The sequence below is a fragment of the Condylostylus longicornis genome, unplaced genomic scaffold (assembly GCF_029603195.1).
Source record: "Condylostylus longicornis isolate FDR11 unplaced genomic scaffold, ASM2960319v2 ptg000163l, whole genome shotgun sequence".
NCBI classification, from domain to species: domain Eukaryota; kingdom Metazoa; phylum Arthropoda; class Insecta; order Diptera; family Dolichopodidae; genus Condylostylus; species Condylostylus longicornis.
The window spans coordinates 1,025,214-1,039,696 of record NW_026578131.1 but is presented as its reverse complement, the minus strand read 5'-3'; the positions used below and the strand labels follow the sequence as shown (position 1 = coordinate 1,039,696).

Below are 14,483 nucleotides of genomic sequence, written 5' to 3'. Positions count from 1 at the left end.
ACCACTTTAAGCAATCAACAGCTAAGTTGAATTTCTGACCAATATTCACAAATTTTAATAAGACGGTGATTATTTAATAAGTAAAATAAACACAGTAAAATAGCCAAGAGTTTTGGATGTCAAGCTCAGATTGAATGAGCCTGTTAAGAGGAGAAACTTTGAATTACAAAATAAGTACTTATAGAGAAAACAAAAAGTCCATATATAGCCAAATATTAAAGACTATATGTATGGTGTACAGCTATTGGGTTATGCTAAGCAAATTCCCTGCTTCGCTGGTATGTGTGCAGTCATGATATTCACAGTGATTTGAGCGTCATCGAAGTTAGCGATATAATAAAAAAACTGAGGCCTTTCAAATTAAAGGGAAGAAAATTGGGGCAGAAAGACTGAAACGAACGAGATATCTCTATTTATACCGTGCCTTCCTACTATCACGGAACATACTTAACAATAAATAATAAAGCGAAAATAACGGCAAGTCAGTTTGACTGGTTTTAGGAAATTATGGCCACCCAGGTGAGTTTTAGGTTTGACAATGATATTCCAATCAGCTTATCTTTGTCTTCCGCTGATTTTTTACACCTCTGCCAAAGTTTTCTGGTTGAGTTCAAATTAAGAATTTCAAAAAAGGCCGTTGAATTACTTCGCAGATATTGCCACAATTCCAAAATCTATCCCTATATAAAAAGAACATTTATTGAAACCTTACGTCGATAAAGTGCACCCTTGAAGAATCCAATAAACCATACAATAGAATAAAGTAAACTCACTGCTTCATAAAATTATTTAATAATTTTCTGAGTTTTTCAAAAATGTTATTAACAATTTTTTAAATTTAATTTTCAAAAATGATAAAAAAAATTCTTTAAAATAAAAATTCTACTATTAAAACTTGAAAACTCTTCAATTTAAGTATTCGATTACTTAATAAATTCACAAACTATCTTATGTGTACGAGCTCTCCTATTACAACTTCTGAGAATATTTTCATATAATTCTTTTTTTAGTGTTAATTATAACACTTCACTTCTCAACTATCTTATCTGAACGTCTTATATCTAAGTGCCTAATAGATTTTAATTTAATCTAATAAAAAGTTTTGATTCAACAATAAATCGAAAACATTCCAATTAGAAACATTTTTATTATTACATTAATTTATGGTAAATGTGTACTTAGAAACAATTCCATAAATACATACGCTGTGAAAGGCGACTCATATGGTACTTGAAGAGTACTAGTCTATAATTGTTGTGAATCTATCTGGAATTTTTTTTTAATATAATTGAAATTGATGTCTTCCAAAATATTTTTACAAAATTTAATGGTTATTTTTAGTATACTATAGCAAATTTATAAAATCAATCAGCTCTCAATTCAATAATTTCTAAGAATAAACTTATATTTGGCAGTTTTAAATTGCAGACATAATATATAAATGACACTATTGGTATTGTTTACTTCCAAATTGAGTACAAGCAATAATATTTAAAACATTTTTAAATTACAAAGAATTTAGTATCAAAATATTGGTAAAATATAAAGTGCAGGAAAAATAAAGAGTTCTACTTTACAATTAATAGCAGAAATAGAAAGACATTTTCATTGTGATCTAAAATTCTTAGAGTTTCAATTTAATTTACAATATAAAGAAAACGGCATTAAATTTAATATTAATTAAATGTTCAAATTATTTTGGGCTGATTTGAAGACGATTAGCATTACAAAAATAGCTGACTGATCAAATTATTCAGACTTCAAAACATATCAAACATTGCTTTATATAAACTTTGCTTTAAGCAATCGCTGCAAAAGATATTTTATACAAAAATTGAATCCGTTATTATTTGCCATTAAAGACAAAAGCTTTAAAATGTAATTAAAAAGTTTAATAATTTTAATTAATTTTTCCAATTTTTTCTTATTATTACTCTAATTAAAAGACAATAGAAATTATGAATTTGATGAGTTCTTTCTATCTAAACCTTAAGGGCAATAAAAATTTCTTTTGGTTCGAATAATTTTTTTAAAGCAAAAACAGAATTCTTTGTCTTCCAACGCAAAAAATAAACTTAAAAACTACTTTTTGTCCTTAATAATATTAAAAAATATGTAGGATCAAGGTAGTGATTCCCAAAGGAGCACATTTACTTTCAAACTCTAAATGCAGTTTTTTCAAAACCTGTATATTGTATTTTCATTGTTTTTTAACATCACGTGTTATCGTTTAAAATTATTCTAACAAGTGGAGAGCACTAATTGAAAACGTTAACATAAAAGTCGTATTATGCGGATGAACATGTCAACTAATACGTAAAATTCTATTTTATAATAAAAAAATATTTACTGTTCCTTTTATGCGTAGTGTAAAAAAATAAAATTGTTAGGACTTTCATAACAAAGATGTCAATTTTATGCATAAAATAGAATTTTGTAAATAAACCCATGAGAAAACGGACGGACGGACAAACAGAAGGCTATGTAGAGTTTTTTGTAATTCTGTTGGAAATATGCTAAAGTATATGTACCTTAATAAACCATTTTTAATTATACCCTCCAGGAATTTTTAGATTAGTTGTTGTAAAATACATAACTAAAATGTTGCTTTTTACTAGAGTTCTACTATGTGACTGCTTCCAGATTCCATTAATTTATAAATGGTCAACTTTTTTATGTTTAAGAGAATTTATTACGGTATTATTTTTTCGATAAATCATTCAATCACCTTGTTAATAAATTACAAGGAGTCATTACTTAAAACTAATTATGTAACAAATTTCATAATGATGTCTTGCTCTAATTCTTGTTGCTCCTTTTCGCAATTATGTTTTAGAAATTTCGCGTTAAAAATTTTAAATAACATAATTTGATCTATGCATCTTAAAACAATATTTTCCATTTGAAGGCGAAGAATGCACCCCACCAGTTCTATGAAAATTGTTGATGGATAATTTATTTTGAAAAGCACTACTATATTAAATACATTCGCCCCCCTTTTCCTTTATAAAATATTATTCATATTTTCTTGTTTATGTTATTATTTATTTTAGAATCCTCATACCATGTTCACTTTACTTGTTCTTGACAGTGAACAAACACTCTACAAAGATAAAAAGTAGAGCACATTTAAATAATTGAATTTCAATTTATAAATAGACTTGTTCAGAAAAAAATAAAATATATGAAACAGCTCGTATATGAAAGCTGATGGTAAAAATTAAATTAATTTTAGAAATGTTTATTTATAAAAAAAATTAAATGTAATTAATATAGTTTAACAATCGAATAAATTATAATTTGAGAAATACTTTTGCGCTGCGCCGGCTTACACTTATGTTATTTGCACTGATTTTAAAAACAGATGGGAAATATTTCAACATTTGATGTAGTAGGTAAATAACATACGAAATTGACAAATTCACTGTAAATGTACGCGCACCATAAATATTCACGCTTAATAATTTGTTATATTGGACTAAAGCTTCATCATTATGGAGAAGATCATTTAATATTTGAATTGGAAATTTTTAATATTTTTATGGAACAGTTAATATATCCGTGAAAAATCCCACAATAAATCTAACAAGACTTATTATAAATGGCGATAAAATCAATAAACAACCTCAAAAACGCTTTCGATAAAAAAAAAACAGTTTTTCTATGGAAATCCTCAGAAAGGCGTTCTCTCTCTTTACTGTTATGGCTTATGGTTATAAATCAAATTGTGATGAAACTCGATGTGAGGCGCGTAAAGGCGTTATGGCTTATGGTTATAAATCAGATTGTGATGAAACTCGATGTGAGGCGCGTAAAGACGGTTGCATATGTAGAAGACCTTACTATCCTGGTTTTGGGCTTCGATCTTTCTCTACCAATGATCAACATTTTCTTGGAAGGATCCCTAACCGAGGTGAGCTCTTTGGTCGAGAAATATAGACTAGGAGTAAGCTCAGAAGAAACGGAGCTAGTACTATTTACAACAAAAACTAAAAGTCCGCACCACATTATCAAGTTTATTGGAATTAGTTTACCACAAGTCTATTGGATTTACTGGATGCCCGTGAATGCCTTGAATACACTTTTTCATTTTCTTTAACCAGATTACATATTGCTAACCTGGCGGCCAACTGTGCTGTCAAACTCAAGGCGGCTTGGTGCTGTAACCCATGGCTCTGTTATTATGGTAGTATTTTTAGTTCGCCTTCTGCGATGGGAATGGAGTCGGTGCTGCGGTATCTATAACATATTGGCTTCCTAACAATTTGAATGTCTTTCAGGCGGAAGTTTCCGCTGTACGGAAAGCGTGGGAAACTTGGAGAGTCTCTTTTTGAAGACTGGCTTCGAGGGTTTCGATAGATTCCTAAAAATACCGGCTGGTTTAGATAGATCACCTGTAATCATAGTTTTAATGACGACTTGGTGGTCACAGCGTATTGGTAGAAAAACTCGCTGATTTTATAGTATTGGTGGACGGTCTGCATCGGCCTCGTCAATCGACCAATTAATCAGCCATTGTAAAGGAAGAAACATAAACCTATCTCTAGATCTCACGAAAAGTAGAGGTTAAGGTAAAAATCCTTTGCTTTTTCTTGAAAGATAAAAGTTTGTTGTTTACTTTTTCTAAAAATTAATTTGTAGTACTTGAAGTTGATAATAAATTTTTAACTTGAAGAAGTTGTAAAACTAATTGTAATAGCAATTAGCTCTGCTTAGTAATTAATTTTTTATAACGAAAATTATAATAAAATTCAAGGATAAATTAAAATCAATTAATTTTACATTGTAAAACTTTATAAAGGCACAATTAAAATTTCTTTCCTTTAATTTTTATTTTCTTATTAATTTAAGAGAATAAAATTTACTTACATACCTACGAAGTAAGTTTGTCTAATTGATATGTAAATTGGTTGTGTATTTTTATATTATAAAATATTTTATTTTAACATTCTTTTTTTTTTTTTTTGAAAAAATAGGCTTTTGCGGTTTATTATTATTTTATTATGTGTAGGTGGTAAACTGTTTACCATTTTTTACCCTACTAAATATTTAACATAATAAAAGCAATGGGAAAACACCAAAATTAACTACCCTACAACTATAGGCTACTTGATATCGAAGTATATAATATTTATTGACTAAATTTGATTATTAAATTTTATTTTTTATAATCATGTCAAATATTTATTATAATTTTTACATTTATACTTATTACTTTCCTTATTGCCACTAAAATTTTACGAGAACCGCATAAACCTTATGTTCTTGAACTATACAGCATTTTAAGATTTTTCTCACCTGTACAGCTATCGTATCATAAAACAGAATCGCTGTTCTCTTCAATGAAAATCACCTTCAATTTTCTCAATCAATAAAAAAAGAAAAGAAGAATAACATTAAAGTTTTAGTAAAATACAATGCCATAAGTTTCCTAAAATACTATTTGGTCAGTCATAAAAAAAAGAGCGAGATAAAAAATAAAATAAAAAGGAAAATCTAAGAGGAAGAATGACATTTTGTTTATATAATTTGGGCCAATTTAAGTGTTATGAAATTCGATTTCTTTGTAGGGTGTATAAAAACATTTTAAATATTTTATTTATATTTTTTGTGTATGTTTTTCAAAAATTTAGGGGGATAAAAGTTTTCCGAAAATATTTTTATTTTATTTACAAAATTTTTTTGGACGGAAAATGTATTTTAAGTTTTTATGTATAATCTCATGAATAACATTATTGAAAAAAGGTAAAAATATAATATGCAATATAATTGTGAGTTTATAGACGAAGAGAAATAATAAATAATATTTTAAAAGTATTATTGTATTTATTTTAATATTTTAGAATGAGATTTAAACAATTTAATGGCTAATGGCGAATAGAAATGGTAATTGCGTTTAAAAGAAAAAAAATGGTGAAAGTTTAGAGTAACATAAATGTAGTAGATTGTGGATATATTAGAGAACTAATCAATTATTAGCCATAATTAGCCTAGCACACAAATGAGATCTCTTAAGAATTATGTGAATGAAAATATAGTATTTAAAGAACATTAAGAAAGGAGTAGCAGTTATGTACAGTTTTGTCACACAGTTTCCAATTTAAAACCAATTATTAAAATAAATCAATTTTATCCAAATCAATAAAGTAGGAAAGAAACCATGACGAAGATTAATGAAGGGATTATAAAAGAGTGCGTGCACTAGAGAACAAGAAGTAATTAGTAGCAGAAGTACTACTTGTAGTAGTAGTAAGAAGTGTGCTTGTAATATTTTAGTAAGTAAAATCTTAAGTTTAAACAAGAATAATTTTTTTGTTGCTACACTCAAAGAAAACATAATTCACAAAATAATTTACAATATTTTAATTATTCATTTTTGTTGTCTTTATCTTCGTATTTAATTTATTGTAAATTAAAACCGAATTAATTACCAATTCCACAATATGTTTTTCAAGTTTTAATAATTTCAAAAATGCAAACTTCCCTTTCCCATTTGTTATACAAAAAAAAAAAAAAATTTACATTAAATTACCCGAGAGGAAAATTTTTCTAATTATTTTTTTTTATGAAATATTTATTAGCTTTAAAAAAAATAGCCACCTGCGTTATTTGTTGCTCATCGTATCGCAATGATGGTTTACCATTTATTCCTGAAAGAATTTTTCAAGTAATTTTCTTCTTATTTTCGGTGTGTATGTCATAAACATGATCAGAATAATAACGATAATATACAATAATTTCTATCTCTTTTACACTTTGATATTTCTTAAAGAAATATTGTTAAAGATTATCCTAAAACTGCTCATATTCTTTATTTCAGAAACTATAAATTTGATTCCTTTCTTTCTCCTAAATTCTTATAATATGGCGTAAAATCCTTTTATTCTAAAATATGTAAGGATATTTAAAAAATAAAACTATATAGCTCATTTTGCACATACAATTTTTATCACAAGAAAAAAAATAATTTAAATTTATTCAACTTTTAGAAAAATAAGAGCGGATGGAATAAAATCAAAAAACACTTAAGTTTCATCTTAGATATTCGAAAGATAATCATCGATTATATTAAAAGAAAAATGAAAAAAGAATAAACTTTAATAAAAGTTAAACATTTCTTAACACCATTCTTACACACCCCGACATTTTTATACATACAGAGATAAAATGGCATGTAATATTGTAGGTATAACACAAATTTACATACAAAATATATACAGACTTTTCTTCATTAATATAACAATATGACAATCACCACTTTTTCCTTTTCCCAAGGAAATTATCCAAAACGTTTAAGAAATTTTAAGCTCATGTTCGAACAAAAAAAATATTTTATCGCCCTCAGATGCTTGTTTTTTTCTCTTTTTATTTAAAAATTGTGGAAATTGTGAAAAAATTCCGAAATTTTTCTTTGAAAAAAAAATCTATTGTCAGAAAATGCTCAGTTAGTTATTAAAATACATAAAATTATAATCATGTTTGTATGTGAAAAAATTGAGTGGATTTTCTAAGAAAAATTCAATATTAAAGAATAAAGTAAGCGTTCATATCATAAAATTTGACAAGTAATATTAGAATTGGCTTAAACTGAACAAAACTTTGTTTAAATTTTATTTTATAAAGAATACTAAATTATGTTGATTGGTACGTTCGCTGCGTAATTTTAGTTGATACACAACTGAACATTGAATTGGCTCAAAGTATTGATTTCACCACATGCTATGTAACTTATTTTTGAAACTTGGGCTAGAATAAAGAAAAGCCACCAAATATAACAGTTATTAAATGCTCAAACATATATGTACATATAGAACAGTTTCTGTACAGTAAAAAAATTTTCCGAAGTAAAAATTATTTTTAAATGAAATAAAATAAAAGCTGAGTAAACAAATCTGTTTTTCCGGTCGCGTCTCACGTCGTTCCGATTTCTGTTCTGTTGTTTGTATACTCTAATGCATTCTTAAGTCCTACTTTTCAGATAGGATGCCATGATTCATTTAGGTCTAGTGCAGAACTCGATAAATGACCTGCAATCCCGGACAATTCTAAAAATAGACAATTCCGTTTTCAATACTGTTACACATAGTACCATATTGAACCAGTCATTGAAAAATCTCGTTTATTGTGGCTAGATCCGCCTAAAAGTGCATCATTCCTCCAAACTTATATTATTCAAGTTTTTCTATTCGTGTAGAAGTGGATAGAACCGTCCCATGTATTAGCTATTATCCATATTGGCGAAGTGTCAAAGTTTTTCGTGAATAAACACACAGGACAGACATAGTCAACTCTCTGCCCCACATGTCAGTTAGTTTCTAGTATGACCGGATGCTTCACAAAGCCGTGTAATTACTGCGATGCAACCTTCAGACGCACAGCCGACCCTGCAGCAATTTGCTTCTCCTTAGTATCATTTGGATGAACGTGGAATAACCTCTTAAGGGCTTCTCAGGAAATGATCACAATACTCCCTCACATGCACATCGATGTCATTCTTTGGACTTTACTCGAAAGTTTTAAATTAATGGATTTTCTCAGTGAAGGCCAACACACTAATATAAATATCGCAATAAAATACCAAACTATGCCTGGTACTTTGTATTTCCTAAATAAAACCGAAATAAAGCCGAATTATATAATTCTGAGTGTAATATTATAATTCATATCCGTTAAATAAATATTTTTTATAAATATTCATAAATTAGATTAATTAGGAAGATTAATTTAGATAACATCAATGAAATTAAATGAAATTTTCCGTTAATATCATAAAAAATGCGATAAATGGCTAGAATCCTTTACAAAATTTTGTTTTACATGTTGATAACTAGAATATAAATTAAATTGAAATAAATGTGTTAAAAATAATTTTTCTACAGTAAATTCATAAATTAAATTGATATTTTAAAGCACCATAACCCGCAGTATTCATTAAATTTTAAGAGGATTATTATAATCAGTGGTAAAGTATGATCTAATAATAAAATGAACCAATGAAATGCTACATAAATCAAGTTACGTAATATGCACAGTAAAATCCTTAACACTGCAATATAGGATAACATTGTTTGTTGTAAAAATGGAGTTTTTTATAATGAAAGAATTGTAATAAAATTGTTAGAAGGAAAGTGTAAAGCCCACACATTGCAAATAGAAAACTTTTCATTCTCTTAAGAACTAAATTTTCTGAAAATATTAATATTTAAAACTAATTTTCTTTGTTCTTCATTGCTACTTAAGGCAGCAGACATTTAGTTTAATTGCACGTCATTGAACTGAAAGCACTGAGTCAAAATTAATCTACCCGCACGAGTACTTTTTATTACAACTCGCATACAAAATAAAGATTTATTCGGTTTCTAAAATTTTTTTTATAAATTATTCATTACCCATTAAAGTACATAACTATTTTAATAATGTTAATAAATTTGGAGAATGTTTTAAAAACTAAAAAAAAAAAAAAACAGCAGTTTTGAATATGTTTTACATGAATTTCGATCCTATAATTTTCTTTATACCCTACGCAACTTATTGAAGGTTATAGAGTTTGTTACCACGCAAAAAATTGCCTTCAATATGAGCATATCTTCTTGGTGGGCGTAAAATTCTGCTTTGATTTAAACATGTTCACTTGTTCGTGTGCGTCTATTCGTCAATCCGGTTACATGATAAAGCCGAAAAGCAAGAGTCAAACACTACCAAAAATTAAAAATTGCTGAATTTCCTTGAATAACCAGAAAGCCAAAAAAATTTGAATCGGGCGTCTCATTAGGCTGCCATACAAATATTAGAGTCTCGAAAATTTTGTAATCAGGTTGTCACAGTTTAGGGTGTAATTCAGTTCAAAAACTTCGGTTACTAAAATATTTTTAGTTATTCAGAGATGAATATTCGATTTTTATGATTTAGAAAGAAAATATTTCAAATTAAAATAAATATGGATAAAGCAAATTAAAAAAAATACGTTAAAAATTATTCTAATATTTCAATATTTAATTAAATTCTAAAATTTTTATTTCTGTTAATAAAGAAATAAGTTTGGTTTTAGTTCCAGTTGGATTTTCTAAATTTTTATTGAAATATTATTGAAATATTATAAGGAAATCTTGTCATAGCATTCAAACTTGTAGAAACTACGATAAACTTATTACTCATCCGAACTTTAACATTTTGTTTTTCAATTCTTGACACATGTAGTAGTAATGAATTCCATTAGTTTACACAATAAGGTTTACATTCGTTTTTACATGAATCTACAAGAGGAATCTTAATTCATGCGAGTAAAACTTATGGTGTATTAAAAATCTATACGTGGAAAATTTAGTTCACCCGCAGAAAAATATTTTTTTCAATTCAAAATCAATTAATAATACTTATCGTTGGATATCGTACAACATTTCATACAATTCGAATGAAGAAAAGAATTCAATATCCTTGAATTCATTTCCTCATCCTTAAAGAGATTCAATTTATTGCGTCAATTTAATTGAATTGTAAAAGAAACTGCGAAGAATTCCCATCTGATATTAGATTCAATTTAAATATTATTATTTTACAATACAATAAGATTTTTAAAATGTTGGCCATGAGCTATCATAAATAAATTAAAATTTGTAATAAAATTGAAATGAGTAACAGTATTAAACCAGGAAGTATTCGCATTATTTAAAAATTTAAAAAAATATTTAAATTTTTTGAACATTCAATGGAATTTGATTGATTGGAGGCTAATTTAGTACAATTTTACTGAAAATTATAAAGCATTTAGAGTTCTAAATTGATTGAATTGTTCTATAAATTCACAACGTTTGATGGCAGCAAAAGGATAAAATCAATTGGGATGAAAACATGTAACAAGTTTGAACATAACATTAAAATTTTAAAATGAAAGTTTAAATTGACATCATCCTTCCGTGTAAAATTTACGATTTACAACATCCGTAAGGTTATCGAAATTAAATTAATAATAATGTTTTTAACTCAAAATTTTCATCATACATTCTATAAGACTCGTTCCTTTACTTCATAACAATAATATCAAATTATAACTCTAAAAAGGATTTTAAAGTAAATTTATTATATTTGTTTGTATAACTCTAATGGCAAAAAAGACGAACAAAAGGATTTTAAGTACTTACCATCAATAAATTCAGATATGCTCGTATATAATCGTATCTTTGAAAGCTGCAATAAATTTAATCCATATACAATTAATGGCAAGTTAATGTTGTACGATTACTCGTATAATTTAAAAATTCTTGTCTTGCCCCAAAAAATTTATTGTTTAATGCACACACTTCTATTTTAATTTAATTTGGCAATTATTTACGATCTCTCTTAGTAATTATTTAATTTTTAATTTTGTTATTATTCTTTTTATTGGCTTTTGTTTCTGGGGCACAAATTTTTATTTAAAATTTTTAAACTTCCTGTTAGAAAATAAAAAATTTTTTTAATTATTTAATTTAATTTTGTTGTTTAAATCTTGGGTATAAATGTTTAACAAAAAAATAATTATTTACAATTTTAAACAAATTTAAAATAAATTGATAATTTTTTAATAAAAAACGTCTAAATACTACTAAAAATAACAGGAAAAATCGAAACCCTTCAGTTATACATTTTATGGCAAAAGGTTATTAAAATGCAACCTGATGTAAAATCGAAAGTTAAATAAGAAAAAATTTTAAATTTACTATAAAAATACTACAGACATCTCAAAATGTAATTGTTCACAATTTAAATTTGCAATTCAGTTTTTGAACAACTACTTTTAGGGGTGCAACACAAGTTGTATAAGGTATGAAAATCAACAATTATAAAGATGTTTAAATTATTTGAGATGATAATAATTAGATAGATTAGGTCTATAATTTAAAAATTTAATATTTATTTAGGATTTTTTTCTTGTCTTAATGAAAAAAATATTTTCTTGGATCTATAAACAGAAAAAAATTCTATAATCAAAGGCTTATATCAACATTTATTTTGTAACTTTACTTTTCTAGTTAAACAAAATAATTTAATTTTGCCCTTCATCAAACCATGTTTTCTTTACTTAGTTTTAAATATAGAACTTTCTATTACCTTACTTTCTGTTTCACATCACATAATTTGTTAATAACTAGGAATAAATTAGTTTTAACTTCGTATGCCAGATTTTTTCTTTTTCACTATTGGTTAAAATCAAAGGACAGAAGGATATTAAGATTTGTTTATAATTTATACTTTTATACTTGATTTCAAATACATAAATTTCATGTATCTAACATCTATGAGTCATAGAATAAAACCAATACCAAAAAGATGCTGTCCAGGAGTGTAGAAAACAAATTTCTATCAAATCATTGATTTGTAAAGTAGAAAATATCCGATAAACAATTTTTTTGTTTTATATCACATAATTGCATATTTTTAGGGACAGTACCTATTTTCAAAATTATACAATATAACATTGATTTTCACTTCTACCGGTAATATTGTAGTAGAATACGGTTATTTTGAAACGATTTGTTGATTGAAAGAATATAACAAAAAATATCACTTTTAAAATATTGAGACTAGTGAAAAGTTCTCTTTGTGAGAAATAAATTTGTGATGCCAAGATCTCGACTTTTACAAAATTTTAGATACACAGTTGGACGACCGAACGAACGAAAAAGACGGATTAAAATTGATAAAATGTTCTATAGGAAAAGTGCTAAAAATAATTTAAGTGTATAGCAATTACAATTTTCTCCCATAAGTTAATATTGAATTTTAATCCTGATCAATTCATTTGTTCTGTTTTTGAATCGTCTTCAAAAAATTACAAATAATACTAGTATGTTTTAGCATATTGTTCATAGTTACAACAATTTAAAAAGAAATCTCATATAAATAAATTATTTTAAACCATCATTATGCCTAAAAATATTAAAATTCCTTAAAATTTTCTTGTTATTAATGATATCAAATAAATTAAATTTCAAAAATATTTTCTTAGTGATAATAAAATTTATTCATAAACATTCATCGTCCCCTTATCAAAAGTTACAACTATATCGAAATTAAACTTTATATTTATGTATGTACGATGGATATATACATAGGTACTTAATAAACAAATTTTATCTAAAAAAGGCAAAGTATAAATTTATTTATCATTTCTCTAAGGACATGTCACTACTATTCCAGATTTGATTTTGTTTATTAGATCAGCATAATATAGATTTCAGATTTATTTTGTAACCCAATTGAAAAATATTTTTGATTACAATTTTCAAATTTTTTTTTTATTTTATTTTTTAAATACAAAAAAATTTATTATTAACTTAGGATTTTTGTTTTATTCTAAAAATGAATATTGTCAAAGATTTAAAAAAAAATTGAATTTTTGTTCTTCATATTCCTTATCGGTCATAAGTCTGACCTTTTATAATTACATACAGTTAAACATACTATGTATCACATATTTTATAATGTAGGTAAATTGGGGTATTATGTAGAATTAAATAGGGATAAAATATTAACATTTTTAGTTTTATCTTTATTCACATTAATTTCTCGTTATTTAAATATGGGAAAATTTATTAATATATTGAATATTTTTCTAAATAAAATACATAATTTACAATTTAATTATTTAATACACATTTTTGGGATATTTAGCTTCGGTCTTAATAGAAAAATTTTTTTAAATACGTTTTTTCAACACTGTTTAAATTCACATTTACCACTCGCAACTGCCTTGATATTTTTTAAACAATTTTACGTTTAATAAGATTATGCCTTCATATGTGAACAAAAACTAAATTGAATTTTAAATTTCCAGTTTTGTCTTTAAGTTTTGCCTTTTACCTTACACTGGTCTTGAAATCATTCGCTTATATGCACAATGCCTTCTTCACTATTTAATAAATAATTTTAATCTTTTATATGAGCACAAAAAAATTTTTCTTCTAAAATATTCTAATTTCCTCTTTATTTCTAAAATTAATTTATTTTATTTTCACTTCCTGGCAATTTTATTATTATGCCATAATTATTACATCTATTCAATATAAAAGCACTGATCTATATTAGAGATTCTATGTGAATCCAAAAATAATTAACGAAAATTAATTTTAAATATCTTATTTTATTATATTTAAACAGTAGTATTAATAATAACCACTCTTATTCGTCACTACCGTTATCTAAATTATTTAATTTTAATTCAATTCCAATTCCAATTAAGTTCCAACAATGATAATTTATTTTTTATCTTTTTTAATAAAATTCAATTTTTAAAAATATTTTATACTGAAAACCGTTAATTTAGCTCTTAAGAAACCGTTATGTTATAACAGGTGTCGACCATAAAATGCAAAATGTAGTTATCGACTAACTTAATAAAAACTAAGAAAACAAATTGAAATTAATAATTTAACGAAAGAGAAAAAATATTTTTATGTAATACTCAATACATTCAAACTATACGAATGGCGAGGAAAGAGCGAGAA

The 14,483-nt window shown here is 25.9% G+C and overlaps 1 protein-coding gene across 1 annotated transcript in view; it reads right to left on the bottom strand.

The window, feature by feature from the left end:
• The window catches only part of LOC129616159 (uncharacterized), a 44,513-nt gene extending 30,408 nt beyond the window's left edge, over nucleotides 1–14,105 (bottom strand). The window contains exons 1-2 of the mRNA XM_055531646.1: nucleotides 13,716–14,105; nucleotides 11,139–11,429 (exon numbers count right to left, since the gene is read on the bottom strand). The gene's annotated coding sequence lies outside the window, so the exon portion shown is untranslated. The remainder of the gene's footprint in view (nucleotides 1–11,138; nucleotides 11,430–13,715) is intronic.
• Between the last annotated feature and the right edge of the window lie 378 nt (nucleotides 14,106–14,483).